At 30.3% G+C, this 22705-nt stretch overlaps 1 long non-coding RNA gene across 1 annotated transcript; it reads right to left on the reverse strand.

Annotated features, from left to right (window-relative positions):
• Nucleotides 1-331: 331 nt before the first annotated feature.
• LOC124952602 lies at nt 332-9069 on the reverse strand. Its single transcript, XR_007101952.1, has 2 exons — nt 8707-9069; nt 332-8201 (listed from the first exon to the last, which is right to left on the reverse strand). It is a non-coding gene; the product is annotated as an uncharacterized LOC124952602 (long non-coding RNA).
• Between the last annotated feature and the right edge of the window lie 13636 nt (nt 9070-22705).

A 22705-nucleotide genomic window follows, 5' to 3' on the forward strand; every position in this document is an offset into this window, starting at 1 on the left:
ACCTTCGACACGAATATCGATTTCTATTATCACAGTTTTAAAAGACAAGTAATTTTTTAATCATATAAGTGATATCAACAAAAGATGATTTTATTATTCCTCACTCTTTCTTTTTCATCCTTTTTCGATGTTAACAAATAAAATGAGTTTGAAAGTGAAAACTTCTTTTTCTCTATTTGAAACGTGACAGACGGTTCTCGAGCTTTCTTTTATGACACTCAGCTCGCAGATAAAGTAAGGAACAAAGAGATTTGACCAAAAGTCAAAAATATCATTTTTCATTTCTATCGTTGCTCCGTTTAAATAAATCAACTGGACCTACCTATGTTACTTTTTCTTTTTTTTTCTTTGATATTTCTAACCAATAGAAAAAAGAGGTATACAAAGCTTATGGTAACTGTAGGTTTACTTATAGCTTATATATCATCGGCAATAGATTTAACCTTCAAGTTGTTCAAACTATCCTTTTTCGTATTTGATTTAACATATTTGTACTTCTAATATAAGATTTCAATATGTAGAGTGTAGCTATTCGATTAAGAATATTTTTTTCCTAGATATTATTTAAAAAATTTTTCAACAATGCCCTTTCAAACTACTAAAATTTTTCAACAATGTTCCTTCAAAATTAGTAGCAATAAATTGAAAAAGAGCAATAATATTCCCACTATCCTTCAACCATACTCGGAATAATACTGATAGAACTGTAGTAATCGTAAGAATCTCTCATTTTCTATTTTTTCTTCATTTCTTAAATTATTGTCCCGTGTTAGTAAGCTTTCATGTATACCTATTTTCACACATATATACATAAGTAGATACTCTTCTCACTCTCTCAATCTTCCTCGTGTTCTATCGTTCGCAATATTTTCTCTTTTTCAATCTATAAAATGTCGCTTTTCTATCTTCAATGGAATTTTCTGGATCATCGAAAAAAAAATAACTGATTCTTTTTTCACTTTTTTCAGAGAAAAGTATGATTAGGAGATGAATACAACGATTCTCGAATATTATTGGATGGATATGCTAGTAATTATTATGATATTTCTTATGATCGGAACTGTCTCAGATACAAATTACAGTTTATTATTTTGAAATCATACTCAACAGCATCCAAATAATATACATTCTAACACACTATTCGAAAACGCACAATAAATGATTTTTTAAATGAATATTAACTTATCCATATTATTCACCAAATTTAAACAAATTGATGATCTTTAATGGATTTGAATAATATTACAAAAATCTATCAGGAATAATGGATACATTTTTCTCTGTTCAATTTTTGACGCAGAGTATTTAAACGGATATGTTGAAAGATATTATTTTATGAGAGAAACTATATAAACTAATATTAATGGAATTAATTATTTTAATAAATTTTTAATTAATTTAATTCATTATTAAATGATAATAATATTATACTAGCATAAAAGTTTTATTTATTTAATACATGTTTTCATTAAGAGTTAGGTTTAATAAGTAAATAATAGGTTTCAAATAGGCTATTTTTTTTGTAGAGCAAGTATTCTCGAGCATATCTAATTATTATAACAACAATTTCGATAATCAAAATATTGGAATGGACAGAGACAGAAATGTCTGTAACGATAGTTCTTTGCCTAATTCAGGAAAATAAATCTCCAATTACTACCAATTACCGTAAATTTCTATTACCATCGACATAAATTCCCAAGGAAGAGTAAAAACATTTCGAAACAAATAATGCCAAACTCAATGCTGTAACTATAAGGAATTTTGTAATATAATCGATACAAAAGATGACAAACCACTTACGGATCCTAATTATAGATTCGTAATAAATTATTTAGAACCATTTGAAATATTATTTAAAAAATTATTTCGGTTCAAAACCGAATAATCAAATGTTCTTATTAATGCGTAAACAATTCAATGCTAAATAGTCATTTGAAATCTCATTAAATATTTGTCGGTATAGACATACTGAGAATTACTATATAATGGAATATTATCACTAAAATTATAATATACTCATTTGTCGGTGATGATATTGACCGTTTATTAAATCTGTTCCTGATTATAGTATAGCACAAAAATAGTTGAGAAAGAACATTGAACAAAAACACGATGCAGAAAACGATAACTCCTTCGAGATGATTCTCTTCTAAAAATCTAATAATCGTTATCATAATGTCTATCTGACTCTTACTTATTAATATAGCTGATTAATTATTTTGATTAATTATTATAATTAATGGTTTAGCAATGGATTAAAAATTACAGATCATTGTATGTATAGTTTAATCTGTTCTGAACCTTCTTATCCTAGAACATTTCCCATTAGAAAAAAAAAATATAAGAAATGTACCATTGAATCTACGTAATTTCTCATCTTCCTTGGAACGATGATCATTTGCTCGTGAAAAAGTTTAGCTAAATCAACAAAAGCAACTGGTATTATGCTAAACAGGGAAGGCATATAAATGATCGACGATAAGTTTTTTCGGAGAATACATTCAAAGAAGAAATATCAGCATTTTCTAAACGAATTTTATAAGATCGACTCCAATTCTCTTTGTATCTTGGAAGATCGCTTAGAAGATTATCAATTACAGAACCATAATATCACCAATCAGATTATACGAAACACTATTTTAAAAATATCTATATAAAGTAATGTACGTGTGCTTTTAATATTATGTACTAACCTCGTCCTTCTCAGTAAATATTTTTAATCATTACAATATTATGCTAATGATATTATAAATCATGACGAGATTGTGCTATGTCTATGAACTGTTCTAGTAATTTTTATACTAACAATTTTCTGTACTGTTTAATTTTCATGTTCTTTTTTGTCGGAAATGATATCACCGAATAAAGCATTTGTAGCTATAATTCTTAGTTATAAGTTGTATAACAAGTTTCCGCGAGCATTTTATTTTTCTTCTTAAACTTACTCAGATAAAACACTATACGATCTGAACTACTTTTACCACAGTTGTCTATATTATAATCCAATAGAATTAATTACTGTAATTTTCCAGACTATAGTCATATTTAGCGTCGTTCATTATATCGTCTCGATATGCAAACGATGTTTTCATTCTTTTTATGGTAGGCGTAGTCTAACGAAGTTCATTAACTCGAAACCTTTCCCAAGAGAATCCAAATAATATAAATTCTAACAATACTCTTCATAACGCACAATGAATAATTCTTTTTAATGAATATAACTTATCGATATTATTCACCGAATTTAAACCAATTGACGATCTTAAAAGGAATGATGATTACTGTCATAAATCCATGTCTATCTGGAATAATGCATAAAATTTCCATATCTAATTTGTGCCATAGTGAATTTAATCGGGTACGTTGAAAGACATTGTTTTATGAGAAAACCTATATAAACTAATATTAACGAAATTAACTATTTTAATTATTAGACAAATAATAAAAATAATATTATATTAGTATACAAATTTTACTTATTTAATGCATGTTTTCATTACGCGATAGTTTAATAGATAAATAATAGATTTTAAACTGGTTATTGTTTTTGTAGAGCGAGTATTCTCGAGCATATTTAATTATTATAACAACAATTTCGATAATCAAAGTATTGGCGTAGACAGAGACATTAAAAGAATTCCAGAAATATTTTAAGAACGAAACGATACTACTTTACATAGTTCAGGAAAATAAATCGCCAATTACTGCCAATTACCATAAATTTCTACCATCGATATAAATTCCCAGCGAAGAGGAAAAACATTTCGATACAAAGAATGCCAAACTCATTGCTGTAACTATAAAGAATTTTGTAACATCGTCGATATAAAAGATGACAAACCACTTACGGATCCCAATTATAAATTCGTAATAGATTATTCAGCACCATTTTGAATATTATTTAACAAATCATTTTGGTTATAAACCATTCTAATATGACGAATGTTTTTATTTTCACATATACAATACAATGTTAAATAGCCATTCAAAATTTCACTAAATATTCAGTAGTATAAATTAGCTCACTTACTATATAATGCAATATTATCACTCAAATTACATTTAAGAAAATATACTCACTTAACGTTGATGATATCGAATGTCCAGAATTCAACAAATCTATTGTTGATCACAGTATTGCACAAAACGTGGATCAAGAAAAAGATCGACAGTAGAGAATAATCAAGAAGAAATTAGAACGTCGAACGTCGAATCGATAAACGCAATGCAGAAAACAACGATTCCTTCTCGATGATTCTCTTCGAAGAATCTTATTTTCGTTTTAATAATGGCTATCCACCCTTCACTTATTAATATGGCGCTTGTCATGGTTAATATTGCAGTCAATTGATTAACGGTTTAAATATTATAGAAGATAGTATACAATACTCCTATCTCTACTGATTTTCCTATCTTACTGATTTTCCATATAGAACATTTCCTAATAGAAATTCGTTGGTTCTGTTGAATCTAAGTAATTGCTGGTTCTCATCATCCTTAGGAAGGATAGAATGATCATCCGACCGAAAAAAATTCTCCTTCTCTAACGAGAATAAATTGTACTAGCTGAAGAATAGGCAAAGCATATAAATTTGATCGTTGATAAATTTTCTCAGAAGATACATTCGATGAAGAAATTTCATCAAAATTTTCTAAATGAATTTTATAAAGTCGAGTAAAATGCCCTCCGTATTTTGGTATACCGCTTGGAAGTTCATCATGTGGAGAATCAGAAGATCCTCAATCGAAGGATCATTTAAAAAACTAATATAAAGATCGTCCTCAATATCAATGTCCATCATATTTCAGGTGGTCGTTTCCGAAATTTGCGATTAAGTTAAATGGTGATACATTATTTGTTCATATTGTAATATAAAGTCTGGCAATGTTATATAAATACATTTCTAATGAATGTAAATATAAATCTACCGATAGTGTGTATTCCTTTTAAACATATAGATAAATTAAAGTACTTTCTTAAAATACTTTACTCCCTCAAATTATTATTACACGTACTATTATATTCGTTTAAATAGTATACTGTATATATTGAATTATAAAATTATGAAAATGAAAAAAGAAAACAAATTTTTATAAAGAAATAATTTTTCCATGTTTTTTAACATTATATTTGTTATGCCTCTCGAATTCGTGGAAATAACTTGACGGTTATTCTGTCTAGTCACGAGTGATTTCAGCTAATATGTAGAATGATAGTTAATAGAATAGGAACTATCATAAAGACAATGTATGTTATTATTAATCGTTTGAAATAAATTTAAATTTAAAGTTGTAAAAACTGGCATACAAAATTAAGACTTTTTATAATATGTTCTGACAATAAATTATTATTTCTTTTATTTATCTTTTTTTTTACTTTTCACCGAACTAGGGAGCATATTTTTTATTTATATAACTTAATGTGCTTGAGTTTTTAATATTTTGTACTAATTCCGTCTCTCCGACCAAGCATTTTATTGCGATATTATGCTAATGATATTATTTATTATGACGATATTGTGTATGTCTATGGATTGCTCGAATAATTTCTAAATTAATAATTTTCTGTACTGTTTAATTTTCATGTTCTTTTCTATCAGAAATACATCAATTTCCAGGAAAATGTATTTGTAGCTATAATTCTTAGGATTAGCAATTATAATTCGTAGTAGTATTAATAGCAGGTATATAGAATTACGAAGAAATTTTTGTTTTTTCAAATGTTAAATTTCCTATAAATACGTTTCCCTTTAATCGATCACGATTACGTTAAGACAAGATTGAAGAATTTTCACTGTTGAAATATTTTATGGTATCAAGATCAAGTCACCTAACATCCATATTCCTGTACTCCTAGTTCATCGGAAACTTTCGTTAATCAACTGTAGAAACACATCGAGTTATTAAAACGCGATTGCGATATTAAAGAAGATTGCAAAGATGTTTATGCGTTTACATTTACGTGAAACAACATTTTTGTATTACGATGCGATGAATTACGTGTGATGTATTACACGCTAATGACAATATGACCTCCTAGAAAGTTATTAAGACGCAATGGAAATAATTAGTTATTTATTAATGTGGAAAAAAGAAATGACTTTCTTTCGATTTATCGTAGCTTTCTCGTCTTTTCACCATCGGTTTTCTTAATCCCAGGTGTTTCTTTAATACCAGTGGTTATTTGTACGGACAAATAGATAAGAAAAAATGAATCCCCATAAAGATTTTTAGGATTAAAAAATGATTTATCACTCTTATTGTAATAATCCTGTTTAAAATTTTTTAATTGGAGAGAATATTTGTTAATTTTATTCTTTTGATATTATTTCTATTTGGATTTTTTCTTTTGTGAATGTAAATCATTCGAACCAAGTTATATTAAATTATATATTAAATCATTATTATGAAATTTTTTATATGAAATTCTTTAATATATATTTTAATAATATTTTTTCTTACATAGCAAAGGTCATGAAAAAAATCCATCGAAAGAAACTTATTTTAAGGATGGCTAAAAAATGAAACGTAAAATTAATGGAGAAAATATACAGAAGAATAGAAAGGAAAAAATAAGTAAGCAGTAAAGTATAGTAAATATGGTATGGTTAGAAGATAGGAAAGGTCTATGTATTGTTAAGTATTTATGAAGTAATACAATTCGTTTTTAACCTATTTTTTCTTACTCAGAGTGGAAACAATTCGTGAAAAGTTTACAGAGGATGTGGAAGTTGGGAAAAGAAATTATTAACAATGAATATGAACGAGCCTACAAATTCTTAAAGATTGTTAGCCCTACAAATGGATTCTAAATATGTTAGAAAATGGAGCCAGCAATTTGTAAAGTAAATTCAATTTGTAAAAAAATTTTGTATTATATTTTAGAAATTAGTTTGTCAAGTTTCAATCTTCAAAACATAAAGTAAAGAGAAGAGAAGCCGAAAGAGGAAAGATCAGTAAAGATCTGCGTATTTCAAATGCAGAAGCCTAAACTATTGTTGTGCTTATTAAAGGAATATTTCATGACCTTTGGTTGTTCTGCTATTGTATATGTATTTTCGTGTCAAGGAAGAAGAAGGAAAAGAAGGAGAACAAAAGAAAGAGAGAGAGAGAGAGAAAGATTTTAACATTAGATCCTTCGATCAAAAATTTCTACATCACGAAGATTTTTACTTTTTAAAAGGAGTAGCATACATTACGAAGAAACAGCGTGTGTACTTTCTACTCTTTTCCATTTTTTTGTCTCCATTTTTCTTTTCGAACCTTGGCACGAAAAGTGTGCCGATCAAGTCGACCGAATGAATTTCATTTAAAAAAATTCAAAATTCTACTAAATTTATTTCTAATGTTTCGTTCCAGTTTCAAATTATTTACGTATGGAAATCAAAGGAACGTTTAGAATAATAAAGCACGAGTACGTTATTCGCGAAATGAACTTTGACTTTGTTTTTGATCGTGCGTGTTTATAATCTATTTGAAATAAGATGAGTTTATGACCATGTTTACTAAAGCTCTTTGTTATTTAATCTCTGTTAAGAAACGTAGACACATATATATGTGAGATATTTATATATATGTGTATATTATTCGTATATATATATATATATATATATATATATATATATATATATATATATATATATATATATGAATATTTGTATTAGGAATCCTTTGTACGAGGACATTAGATGATAACGATCATTTCTATAAAAAAAGTTTTCTAGTTGGATATATTCGAATTAATTCGTCTTTCAACGAATTCGTCTATTATATTTCTTTTACATATCGGAAATTTGACCGATCTCAAAATCATCTTGGTTGTTTTTATATGTATATATATAGACTGTAACGATTATTTAGAATTTTTTTTCTTATTATACGCATAAGGTTTATTTTCAATTTGTTACTTCGATATAAGTACAACTAAATCATTTGAATATCCGATGAGACATCTTCCTTTGTCTTTCTTTCTTTTTTCTTTCTTTCTCTTTGCCGCGTGCATTATTACGCGCGTATTTCTATTCTTTCATTCGAGTCATTGAAATATTAATTCGAGCACTTACGCATACTTTTATGTCGTCACTTTGCAACGAATTCAGGATTACTTTTCATTTCCGTTCGTTGCTTCACTTGAATACATTAACTGGACCTATCAACGTCGTTCTTCTTGTTTTTTTTTTCTTGTTATCCCTTTTAATCTGTGAAAAATAAAGAAATAGAAAGAAAAATAAACAACAGAAAATTGGTTTGAAATGACTTAACTTAAGACTACGCGTTATATATTAGTAATGGTACTTTAAGTTCTCAGATTATTCGCTGTTCTGTTCTTAGAGAAATTCGTACAATCTGTTTTTGGAGAATGATTTTTTTCTTTTCTTCTTTTTTTTTAAAGACATTCAAACATCATTTACATTATTTCATAATAATGTAAAATAAATGTCTGATTAGTCGGATCAAATTATCATCTACTATAGTTTGTGAATTTCCGTAAACTTCTCATATTGAAAAGTTCTGAAAAAGAATATTATACATTTAATAGTATTGATCGTGATTGAAATCTATTGTGAACTCAAATAATATTTCAAACGGATCTATGCAAATACTATATTATTCTGAAATTATTAGCGAAATAATTTTTCATTAATATATTTATATACACGATGGATGTGGATTATTACGGATACATTTGTGGCGGTCACTTACTCTTATATTTGTGCGATTTTCAATTATATATTTGTAATATAAATTGGATCTTTGCACTTCACTAACGACGATATTGATATTTAAGGATTTTCGGATTTTATCATTTTATCAAAATAATTAAATTAACAAGAATTTATCGTGAACATGAATATTGGCTGAACAATATAACTCGAGAAAAGATTTGGATCATTAATGTCCGCTGGTCTTTAAGCATGTGTAGTCACTGAAAAGAGATCCGTAATGGTCACGGTTATATTTGCAATAGAACTACGATATTATAACGTTTTGTAGAACGATGAAGAGACAATGATGGTGACAACGCCGCTATATTATTTTCGTAGTAATAAGAGATTTCTTGGCGTATTTTGTAATTATTTGGTTATATGATATCTACTGTCGATCTGAATGATACCGATCTGTCATCTGATTAACATTCTAATACACAGGTGGCGTTGTTTCCTTTCGGAAATAGGTAAGCAAGTTCCACTCGTAGCGAATGTTAAAACTTGATGATGTATCGAAAGCAACGTTATTGTTTTGGCTTCGTGAGTATATATTATCATAAGTCCGACTTACTAGAAATATAGCGTTCTCTCCTGAAAAGTAGTAACAAACCATATCGTCCACGACATAAAGAAGTAGCAAGCTTCAAAGTTCAAACTTTGAGTTGACTGGTAAGGATATGTTTATGTGGAAGCTGTGATAGAAGTTCAAATATATCTTTCTTTACTATGTTATGTAGTAGAGCTGTGATAATACTATAGTTACAAAGTTGTTTAAGGGTTCGCAAAGGTGAACTAATTCTTTTTTCTTTTTTTTTTATTTTTTAAATATACTCTATAGTGGTATGTAGTCCTTAAGGGAAAGTACTGTGAATTGAATGAGAGGAAGAGTACCTACATATATATATATATATATATATATATATATATATATACATACATATATATATATATATATAAAATGCTACTCTATCCCATAAAAACTTATCTAAAACTGTTATGGTTATTTGGATTTTTTTAAATTCATAAAGAAGATTCAATAATTTTTCTTTTATTATTCAATAACGTTTCTTTTTTAATTATTCTAATTTATTATTTATAAATTTATCCATATCCATTATCTTATTAAGATTATGTATATATCAACGATAAGAACGGCGATAATAGCGAAAGAAAAAATAATATTTGATTTTCGCTTTTTTTCTTATTATTGGTCATCGAGTAAGCTATATTCTGTTCGTTATTTAAATATAAATACTTTCATTATAAGACAATAGAATGTATTTCTATGCTTTTTTCTACACTTTCAACTGCTTTTATCATTTATCATAGTTCTAATATAAACGTAAATACTTTGTAAGAATACGAAAGAGAGAGAGAGAGAGAGAGAGAGAGAGAGAGAGAGAGAGAGAGGAGAGAGAGAGTGTTGAGAGAGGGGCGTAGATATATATTGTTTTGTAATGGAAGTGTTTATATTGAAGCAGCGAGGCTTACTAGATAACCAATTCTAGTGAGAGTAACTTTTATTTTTCACTCTTATGTTAGTTTCTATCGTAGCTTTAACATAAAAATATCCTAAACCAATGAACCGTGAATGCAAACGCGACACGGTTCTCTATAGATCATTTTAGATCTTAACACACCGGTGATCGCCAAACTGATTACGAGTCCAATTTTTCATCTTGTTCTTTTTTTTTCTTTTTAATTTTTATTTATTTATTTATTTATTTTTATCATTTTCACATTTGCAGTTTTATTTATCTCACTTTAGTATTAGACAACGAGTTTTTATCTAATTAATTTTCTTAGTTAAACGATTATTAATTAATGTTTATCTAAATTATACATGACTGTATTCATGTTAATGCTTTTTAAAGCATTTTTATAGAGATCTAACGATTGTGCTGCATTCATTTCGGCAAAACATTTCTTGTTCGACACGGATGCGATAGAATATGTATATATGTGTGTATGTGCATCGTCAGTTAACTATAATCGAATCAACAATTTATCGTCATACGACATTGTCACGGACATGTCTTTGTCAGATATTATCTCTCAAAAATGCGAAAGGGATTTAAGGCTAATTTTTTTTGTATTGTATGGTTGGTTATTAAATTGTGATCGGAATAAATTTTCAATTGATCTGCATATACAGGATGATTTTTTTGAATTAAAATTACGAATAACTCTCCTCTGTGAGATCGGATTACCCTGTCCACGAGATCAAGCCCTGATTTTCGTGTATTTTTAAATAAACTTTTATTGAAAATTCGTACGCTATTTTTATTGTAAATTCGATACGGGAGATCATGCAGGAGCTTTATTTCATGACTAAAAAAAAAGTGTGAGAAAAAATAGGACGGTTTTTATTATTTAAACGGTTAAAAATAGAAAATTATTAAATGTTGTTTTCAAAGTTAAACGTCATCTTTAATGAACTACACAAAGTTTTTTTATAAAAAGTCGTTCGCCATTTCAAGGTATGCTCTCTCTTTCTCTCTCTCTCTTCTCTCTCTCTCTCTCTCTCTCTATATATATATATATATATATATATTTCATTTCTTTTCTATAGGTCTATTATGTTTGGAAATGTAAGAGTTCTTTAATTTGAAGGAGGAGTGAGTTTCGATGGAGGAGGAATTTGCTACGTATTTGCTTAGAAAACTATTAGCTGAAAGTGCTTTTTACTCATAAAACGGGTTTAGTTTCTCGCCTCGAAATGAAAGTGTAAGCGACTCGCATTAAAACTTATATAGTTATCAGTCATGGGGTTCGTTGTTACCCCTTTTCGTGTCTTTTGAATAGAATTATTTTTAGAACGAGATTATTACATAGGAGTAACCATGTACTTACGTATCGTGACGCGCCTTCGTTCTTTCCGTGACGCGTACGATAGAGAAGGATGCGCAGAAAGGATGCAAGTGAGGTAGAACGTAAAAGAGAAGGAGAGTTAGGTAGAAAGATAGACAGAGAGAGAGAGAGAGAGAAATAGAGAGAGAGAAAAGTTCTTTTTCAATAAATTTCTCGTTGACCTCATATTTTAGCTGTCTGATGCTAACCACAGCATGGAAAGATCTACGAAAAACTATTGCAGTTCAGAATGTTGCTCAAGTACTCGCTCAGGTGTAGAATGAAAAGTTTTCGGCTGCTGGCGATACTTTAGGCCTTATATCGGATGAATGGGAGTAAATGCTAACATCAGAAGTAGAGATTTATATTTTATAAATCATCAACCACCACTTCATGGATCAATCCTAGAATCCGTGTGTCTCTTCAATGTCTTTCATTCTCTTTATCTATATATCTTTCATATTCTACTTGTTCTTTAATATACGTAAACGGATTGTTTTTATCTTTTAGCAAATATATCTCAGTGTAGTCCATCATTCGGTGCGATATTGCCACAAAATTGACTTCAACAACCTACGGTGATATATAATACCTAACAATCAAACATTATTAGATATAGTTTGTCGACAGAAAATTACGTTTTCAAATGAAACGCAAATGTTTGCAGTAACATTAACAGGTCATACGTCAGGTTAGATTTCTTTAAATGATCTTTTTTAATCAATCAAAATTACATCGAGTATAGTAAGGCAACTCCATACGTTTTACGTTTTATGTAACAAGAACTGATGCTTCGAAAAAGTACTATTATGGATCCCATTTATAACGGAAACCAGTGAACAACACGCGCATCGGGAAAGTGCTCATAGCGATTAGTGTCTTGACTCGATTTATACGTTATCGCATATTCTGAAAGATTTTCTAGAGAGTATCGATGATAACATGGATAATACCATGTGTTAAATGTACCATATAACCGGTATTTTATGTTTCTATCTTTAACATTATTCGAAGCACGATTTTTCAAAGTTCAATACATTTTTTCTAAATGATGATATAATCTTTCGATCTCACTGCATTTAATGACAATATCGATTTGACGAACGATTATGTATCATCGCAACAGGTACGTAATTTCATATCTAACAAGCATATTTTCTTTTCATATTATCTTAGATATAATAATCAGATCCTTTTTTAGGTTTCAGCTCAGCGAATACTCCAGTTATTGACATTTCTACAATTTTTCGTAGATCCTAATACTATGAAATCTGAAAACGTACTGACATGGTTCTAAATATTAATTTGTTCGTATACGGATATTGCGCTCTTTTTTTATTTCCGATAGATGGAAGATCTTAGAATTTTTCTTCCATTCACAGCCATATCCGGCAATTCGAGCATAGAAAAATTTAATATGAATACATAACTTTATTCATTCTATGACTGTGTCGAGATTTTATTGTTGTCGATTCGCATGGAAAAATACCGCGAGATTTTCTCGCTCGTAAAGAAGATACGTTACCGAGAGGCGAGAGAATTTCACAGTTCTCGTAATTTCGTCAGAGTCGTAAGATAAACAGTAAACTTAACATGGAAGTACGTGAGATCGCAAATTTTGGAGCGTCTAGTAACGAAAACGTGATGATAGGATCAACGACAAGACTCCAAATACGACACCAACGAACAGCGCGAGAAGGCTACTGTTTTTCTTCAACGATACGACTAGCGATACCAAGACGCACTACACATTTTTATACTATTATATTTGCGTAATCTGTTTGAAAAATCGTACCTTCACGCTAATTTTTCTTAAATAAATTACATTAAATTGAAACAACGGAAAAACTAGTGTTTTTTATTTATTTTTTTTGCGAGCGTCATATTTTTGATGACCTTTTCAATGTTATTCCAATGGCTATCCTTTACCAACTGCTTCCTTAAATTCAAAACAGATATATATGTATGTATATAGATTCAAAAATTTTTATATGCTAAAGATATGCATAGAATCTATAAATATGAATATATTTTTTTCTTTTGTAATTATAATAATCATGTGTAGTACAAAAGTATAGAATATTCATTTTCTCTTTCTTTCATTAAAACATTTTATAAAATATATTACTTATTTTAGAAATTACCTCGTATTCACATCAAAGTTTCGTATGAACTCGTATTATTTTGAAAAGTGACGATAACAATTGTCAAAAGAAAATAGATTGTAAAGATATAGCATTTTGATTAGTATATAAACGTTCCTAAAATATATTTCGTGTATGACTAAAATTTAATCATAATATATATATATATATATATATATATATATATATATATATATATATATATAATATATATCTATTTCCTACTTTGGATTAAGATTCAAAAGGATCCTTTACGGCATAAGTTTTTTTGATCATATTTTTCTTGCGGAACGTAGACATTTCTATTTACAAAAATAAAAGTTTCTACTTAGAAAAATAAAAAAATATTTGGTTTATTTTTTTCCATAGATATAAATCTTAAAAAAAAATTTTCTCTTTGATTTTATTTCGTCATATTTATTTCGATGTTTGGAAAATTTTGACATTTGAAATGTTTTGTTTAATATTAGTCTTGCGAATATCGAATGTATGAACTCATTCATACGAAACAATATAAAATGATTATTATAATATTCTCGTTTATATTCGTTACTTTTCTGTATTATCAGATAACAATTTCTTTAAAAATGAAGTTACATGATAAAAGCACGTTAAAAGGTATAATACACGTCAAACTTATTTTTTTTTATTTTCTTCTTTCAATTTTGTTTTTCCTTATTTTATCGAAATCGCTTATTCTAAAAAGAATACAGAAAGATCATATTACGGTTCATATTCGTATCTTGTAGTTTTTCCTATTGAAAATTATTTCTTTTTATATCGATTGACAAATTTTTAAACGAATATTATATATTGGATATATGCTTATACGTATATACATGAAATGCATTTATACACGCACTCACACGCACACACGCGCGCACACACACACACACACACAAACAAATAAATAAAAAACAAACAAATAAATAACAAAACAAACAAATAAATAACAAAACAAACAAATGCGCAGATATGATTTCCCTTTGATCTATTCAAAAATGAATTTTCGTAAATAAAAGGGATGAAGTATACATGTCGATTTGATAAATATGTTTAGTATATAAAAATAATGGTCGATCGTCGTTATCTCGTTGACCATTTTATTAATAAATTTATTGTTTACTAGTTTCTTAGTAATGACAATGATAATGAATACATTCTTTATCATATGTATATATATATATATATATATATATATATATATATATATATATTTATATATATATATACATATATGTATGTGTTTATGAAGGTTCGGTTGTAGAAGGGTGGTGACGTTTTGGTTTGGGAGAAGTGGGTACGGTTGCGACGGGCAACGTGCTCTCGATTACGTGATTTTACGGCGTTTGATTTCTCATAAATTTCCCATGATTTATTTTTTAATTTTATTTTATCTATATGTTTAAGTGGATACGAATTGCACATAAAAAAACGTGCGTTAAAAAATATTTTCCATGTTTATTTTTTTGTGGCTTATTTTTTGTCGTTTTTTTTCATCGTTTGTTTTTCGTCACTCTAAAGATAATACACGTAGTTAACAAAAAAAAGCTTAGAAAATAAAATAATTTCAAGTCTTTGAGCGGTTACCAACGGAATGCATTTTCCATGTGAAAAAAAAAAGGATAACAATCCATGCAATAAAAACGGGACCTTCGTAAAGCGTTGCACAGGGATTATTAAAAAAACGAACGAGAAAGCGGATGGTGGGTTGGCGCGGTGATTTTTTTCAGCGAATTGAACAGTGGGTGGATAAAAAAAGAGAGAGAGAAGGGAGAGAGAGAGAATGAGAGAAAGAGAGAGAGAGAGATAAAAAGAAGAAAAAGCGCGTTCTTCCTCGAGAGATTAGTACGTATACCTGAGAACTTTTTCAACCCTTTCTTTCGGCGATGCTTTCACTAAAGGAAAGTATTCAGGGACTTGAATTGTTTGTCAAAAGTACTTTTTATCTACATCTCGTAAAAGATGCTTTTGCAAAGCGCTAAAATAATTTCTTGCTTGACTCCCTCTTTCGTACAGTTCTCTTCAAAAAGAAGAAAAAAAGATTCTTCACGTGCAACGTTTCCTCTATTCGCTTTAGAATCCATAGAAAAACTGATGCTTACCGTTTCTTTCTTGATGCGTAAGAAAAAAATCTAGACCGAAGAGAAGTTCTTCTCCAAACCTTTCGGATATTGTGAAAATGTTAGAAAAAATTACTAGTTTTGAAGGAGAGATGAAAATATTAAACGGTTACAGGGAGAACTCTTACTTTTTACTTCTTGTAATTTTTTTCATGATTAGAAAAAAATTTTCTAAAATGGAAAAATATTTAATTGCATTTGGTTACTTAATTTTATATTCTATCAAAATGGAAAGATATCTATGTATGATTATCACGTATGTATTTAAATTGATTACGAAGACTCGCAGCGTGAATCTCGCAGGTAGATATTCACCTGCTTTTCCCCCTCGAGCTAAACAGCTTTTTTTTAATCGGGTATAAAAAGTCGACGAAATCGCGGGGCTTTACACACCCTTCCCCTATATAGAGGCGTACCTAATAGGACCGATAGGAAAAAAACTCCCCTTCACTCGACAGGTTGATACGCATTGTGTAAGTGGCTTGTAATAGGAGCTCGAGTATCGTAGATAAAAAAATGTTTTCAACTTCTCTACCTTCAACAGGTCTTCCCCATTGAAAAAGCTTCACATTTAAAGAAGGGATATAATAGCTCGTGTATGATATTTAATATAGCTGAATATAAATTTGTTTATCATTACAATATCGTAATGTTCGAAATCTTTTTTAAAAAGTAGCTCGCTTCTTAGAGGCGAATATTTGCAAGCGTTTCTTTTTTTTTCAAACGACAGTAGTACGGAGGGAGTGGGTGGGAACGAAGTATATTAAAAAGATACTCTCAAAAGGTATGTCCTCAATATTTTGGAAATGTGTTCCTTTTAAACAGCGTTTAAACGCGGTTTGACTCGATGAATCTGCAACAAATCAAAAAGGTTGCATCGTGAAGTAAGGGAAATCTTATGAAAGAAAATTTCCAGCTGGCATTCACACATCCTACGATCGATCGATCGTTTGAAAAGTCATTGTCAACCCACATAAGTTTTTTATGAAAAGATATTAAGCATCTATTTTGCATTGGAAATATCGATAAATGCATACGAAACTTTGATTATCATTATCAAAATTATCGTACGTAATTATGAGTTAACGAGTTTTAAATTTCGATTATTATTTAAAAATAATTAAAACCCTTCTGAGTCGACGAATCTTAAAAGGGCCAACAAGGAAACTATGTGAAAGTTGGATGAACACGTGAGAAAATCTGTTCGTTCGTTTGTGTGATGTATGTACGTATACTGAGGTGCATATGTAAGCACGAGATTTTCCAGAAAAATGAAATGGCAGTGTGCGTCGAGTCCGTGAAGTTCCGCGTTCCTTGTAAAATCGTGAATGCGTACGTAAAACGTCTCTATAAATAGGGCCGACGACGTGCAGCTGAGGCGGAAAACGGAAATCATCGGAACACGCGCGCATTTGGGGTCGTATCGTGTGTCGACGTAGGTAGGTAACAAAGAAGAAAAAGAAAAAAAAAAGAAAAAGAAAGAAAAAAAGGAGAAAAAGAAGAAAAAAAGAATGAAAAAGAGCGAGCGAAAGAGAAAAATAAATAAAAAGAGACAGAGACAGAGAGAGACACAGAGAGAGACCGAGAGAGACAGAGAGAGAGAGAGAGATAGAAAGGAGAAAACGAAGGCGAAGAAGGAGAATTTGTGGAAGAGGGAAAGAAAAAATCCAGTAAGGTCACGACGGTTGAAAAGTGGCCAGAATTAACGCGTGCGCTCCGGCCACCGTGCAACGCACCCTCTTGTTCATTCTCTCTCTCTTTCTTTCTCTCTCTCTCTCTCTCTCTCTCTGTCTCCTTCTCTATCGCTTTCTCTTTCTCTATCGCTTTCCCTTTCTCCCTCTCACTCTCCCTTTTTCACTCTCTATTTTCTCTCTTACTCCTTCTCTCTCTCTCTCTCCCTCTCTCTCCCTCTTTCTCTTTATCTCTATCTCTATCTGTATCTCTCTTACTCTCACACTCTAGTTCGACAATGACCCCTTAACCCCGTCTCTCTTCGAGCACTCCAACAGAGGGTGGCGGCAATGCAGAAGGGTGCTTCGACCCCTCACGCTCCGCCCTTCAAGGACGGACTTGCCCCTCGGGAGCCGATACAAAAAAGTCTATAAATGAAAATGATCGGGCCGGCGCGGTGGTCCGTAGAAAAATCAGCTTCCTTGTTCCGCAAAACGAAAACCGAATACGTTGCCTATTTTTTTTTTTTTTTTTTTTTTTTTTTTTTTTTCAGAAAAAGATATTCCATTCCATGAAATTGCGATTGAGTTTGATTTCGATTAAATCTACCTTCCATGTATCTTTTGTTTTCTCTATTATCTTCCGTGAAATCATGAGTGTATATCTAATGATCGTTCGTTCAAGAAAATATTTTTCTGTGAAGCTAAGGACAATGAAAAGAATCATGCATAAAGCCGATTACATTTTTCTCTATGATTGTGAAAAACTCGATAACGTTCAGTCGTTGACTGGACCAATGGCAAAGAGAAAGAGAGAGGGTGAGTGAACGAGAGAGTCATTAAGACAGGGTGGAAAGAAGGGTGCCGCGAGAAAACCGTCCTTTCTCTTCTAGAAAATGGTCATGGGGTTCCGATTGCCGTGTCTTTTCCTCTCTTATGTAGAGAGAACGAATCCGGCTTCGCGAATCCGACTCGGCGGTGGACATTGCGAATGGACGTCATCGATGAACCAAGACGGCTGCATCGACCGTTTTCGAAAATCTCTTTTAGCCAGGGAACGAATTCTCTGGACAATGGTCACGTATGTGCTGATCTATAAATCTTGTATTGTCCAGTAGCAATGTTTAGTCTCCCGCATATTAACCTAGGGGTGAAAAGGCCGTGCACCCGGTATTGTTCAATGGCTGACCCCTCCCATGGCATAGTGACCCCAACAGCCTTCTTATTTATCGAGTTTGATCTCGCGATATTTTGCGATTTTCAGAAATGGAGTTGAAACGACGCCTCGTGCGAGTTTCGAGTTCGCAACAATATTAAGTAAGTACGGAATGGATCTCATCTATAAACTGACATCTACATATAATTAATATTATTTATCTTTTATACGTAATCTGTACGCTTGTTTAATGGACCCTTAGCAAATTCGTTTCACCGTCACTTCTTTAATTTTTTTTCTTACAAGATAGATACTTTTTTCTTCATCTTTTTATAGAGAACACCTTTTTATTTTTTTATTTTTTATAAACCTGTTTCTATCCCCTAGAATAATCTGTTTGAGATGTGAAGAGTCTTTTCAACTTATTGAGAGTAGTTTTTTCTCTTTTTTTTCTCCATGGCGCAACCTTACCTACATGCGTAAGTATTCACATATATAGATACACAGACGTAGGCAAGAACAGATCTAGCGTAAGGCCTTGACAGTCGACTAACGATCCCCCGTGCGTGTTTATTATAAGCGTATGCGAGTGTCGATGCTGCCACGCGCTTCGAAAAAGCGAGCCAAACCTTCGAGGGACCCTTCGTTCTTTCCCTCCCTTTTTCTCTCTTTTTTTTTTCTTTCTATTTCTCTCTGAGTCGTCCGCTACATAAAAAGAGCTCTCAGGAGAAAGGGAAGAAAAGCCGATGGGTAGGGATGAAGGTCGAATCCAAGGGGTCTGCGAAAGAAAAACTCGGCAAATCGCGGAATCGTTCCGTCCACTGAATATAGACAGTTCTTCGTTTTCTTTTCCGCTTTTTTCACCCTCGGTAGAGTGGCTATTCTTTTCTCTTAAATCCACTAACGATATCACGATTGCATCGTCGTTACATTATTTCCTTCATAATCCTAAGATTTATCGCGTTCGATCGGTAGGATCTAATTCAATAAAATGTTCTTATCATTTCCGTTGATAAAGAGAGAGGAGAGAGAGAGAGAAAGAGATAGAAGGAGAAAGAGAGAGAGAGAGAGTGAGAAAGAGAGAGGGAATTTAAAGTCCACTGGAGTCATTATACCTTCTGATTGTGAGAGGAAAAAAACGCATTGGGGTAACGTCTGCAGATGAACCATAAGTATGGGTCAACCCAGCACGAGCGTGGGTCAGCTGTCAGTTGTTTGTCCTTATAGAGGGGCGCCATTTGTGCGCTCGAGCTTGATCTGCAGGCCACCAATATCCCCATATCGACACCAGTGGCTATCGTTCCAAAGTTTTCTATAGATTCCGATGAATACTTTTTTCCATCCCTGGACCGTTGCTCCCAAGTAAAAATTGGATTCCTCGTTGATCAACGTGTCCTTTGGAGAAACCAACGGAGCGTTTCGTTTCCAATGGTAGTATGAGATGTACTTTGAATTTGACATTTTTTTTCTTCCTTAATCTTTTTTCTTTCTACATGTATCGTTTTCTTCTTGATTATTTGAAAAATTAGAAACTGTGTAAGTATCACTGTTTTTGTTAGAATTTCATCATATTTGTGAAGATAACTTTAATGTTCTTTTAGACATATAGGAGGATTAAACATTAACGAGTAATTTTATTTGAAAAATTGTGTACTTAATTTGGATTAACATTTTGTCAATGTTAATTGAAATAAACTACGGGGATTTGTAAATGTATCAATATTTCTTAAATTAACGACCATTTTTTAATTCAACAATGTTATATTTTTCGATAGAGATCGAATAAGAATAGATATTTTCGATGGCGAGCCTTGTTATTTATCCGCCATCATTGGTAAGGGGCGGAGTAGCGAGGGTGAGCATTTCTAGCCCCCTTTTGCATTTTTGGATGCTTGGACTCATTGTTCATATGGATCACATGTGATACTTATTTTTCGATATAACAATATAAATTACATAATTAAAGGAAAATTGTCAATGACGTTTCATATGCAAGATTGATAAAAAAAAATAGTTTTTTTTTGTGATACTCTGTAATCCGTGAAAAATTAATGCAGGATGCGAGAATTTTGGAAAAAAACTTTTCCAATACATTTCGCTACCTGAGAATTCCAGAAAAACCTATTCTTATATGTTCGTTCCATGTGGGTGTGTGGAGTACTACGGTGACGTTTAAACAGCTGCGTTTTAACCCCTTCCGCACCATCGACGAGAGACTCACCACGAGTTTTGTCAGAAAAATATTTTTCTCTTCCACCCTATACATATACGGTCGAAGACGGAAAAAGCGTTAAACCAACGAGTTATTTTGGCAAGCTGATTTTATCTTTATAGATCGTGCCTGTTCGATAATTAGAAGTAGAATGTTAAAAGTGGAACCGATCTTTGTGAAGTTCGAAAAAACTTGTTCAATACATCATATAATTTGATTCTTTTTTCTTAATAAACAAATTAATATATAATTAATTTTAAATAAATAAATAATTATACAAATTAATACATATGTATTTATATGAATAAATAAATAAATGTATATATATATATATATATATAAATATAAATATATATATATATATATATATATATATATATATATATATATATACATATATATGCATGTATGTTTGTATGTATGTGATTTCGATTAACTCGTTTGAGAGAATGAAAGAAATATATATTAATATATATATATATATATATATATATATGTATGTATGTATATAACATTTTAAACAATGAAAGAAAAAAAGAGCCTATTGGTATTTCTTCTATAGAAAACAATCTTTTTAAAGCAAATTGCTTTTCTATCTATCTATATTGCTAGTTTTTTTTATCTCTCTTATTATCATGTTCACTTTCGTTTGCATCCCTAATACATCGATTGACATTATATCTTTTAAACATATACTCTGAACTTTTAACGATTATTTGACAACAAATGAAGTAAAACAAGTAAATGCGTACATCGTCCGTGCGTTATCTCGATTTATTCGGAGATTCTTAACTTCTTCGATATTGGATGATTCATTTTAAACGACTGACCTTAATTTCTTTTTTCGATGTCCTATCTATTTTTTCTTTCTTTGTTTTAAGTCACTATACTGCCAGCCACTAAAAATTCAATATAAACAAAGTATTATATATGTGCAAGAAAAAATTTTCTTTTTAAGAAATAGCGTTGGAAAAGTACAACACATTATAGTTACAATGTATAATTGTTTTATGTGTCTTATTACGTATTTTTTTTCTTTTTTTTTTACACTGAAAGTGCTGAAAGCATAATGATTAAAATCTATGTTTTTTTTTTAGAAACCTTTCTTATTTTTTACATAAAGAAGAATTTTTAACTAAACGATGGAAAAAAACGAGATTTATTTTAATATAATTATTGTGAAATATTTGTTATGATTAAAAACTAATAATGCAATATTTCTTAATAACTTTCTAATCCACATTACTAACTTTCAAGAGAATGAACATGTTATGTTGAATGGAATTGCTAATTGGATTTGGAAGTAATAAACAGGTAATAAAAAAAGTAGTGATAGTAAGTAAATATGATTATAAATTTAATTCATTTGAAATATAATTGTGAATTAGTAATAAATAAATAATTGTGTACTAGAAATGATTTGTTACGAATTATAGTCATAAATAATACAGAAAGGAAAAATAATAAACGCATAAATTCTATGGGGTATTTGAATCCCATCGGTAGGTTATCCATAGAACTATAGTAACAGAGTTATATCATAGGGTTGAAGAAGAATAAATGTTTACTTTAAAAGGTCATGAAATATTAACCGTAAAATTTTTAAGAATTCTTTTCTACATAAAAAAAGATAATTAATTAATACAATTATACCTAAGTTTTTTTAATCTCGCTTCTTTTCTTATAATATATTTTGAAAAATCGTTATATAAAAATTCTAGTTTTTACTTGACGTCATTTATCATATCATAATCCTAGTATTAGTTTTACTACCTGAAATATGGTTAAAGGAAAAAGAAAGTATGAGGAGATCATCAGAAAAAGATCAGGTGAAAGCTT

Source organism: Vespa velutina, chromosome 10 (assembly GCF_912470025.1).
Source record: "Vespa velutina chromosome 10, iVesVel2.1, whole genome shotgun sequence".
NCBI lineage: Eukaryota > Metazoa > Arthropoda > Insecta > Hymenoptera > Vespidae > Vespa > Vespa velutina.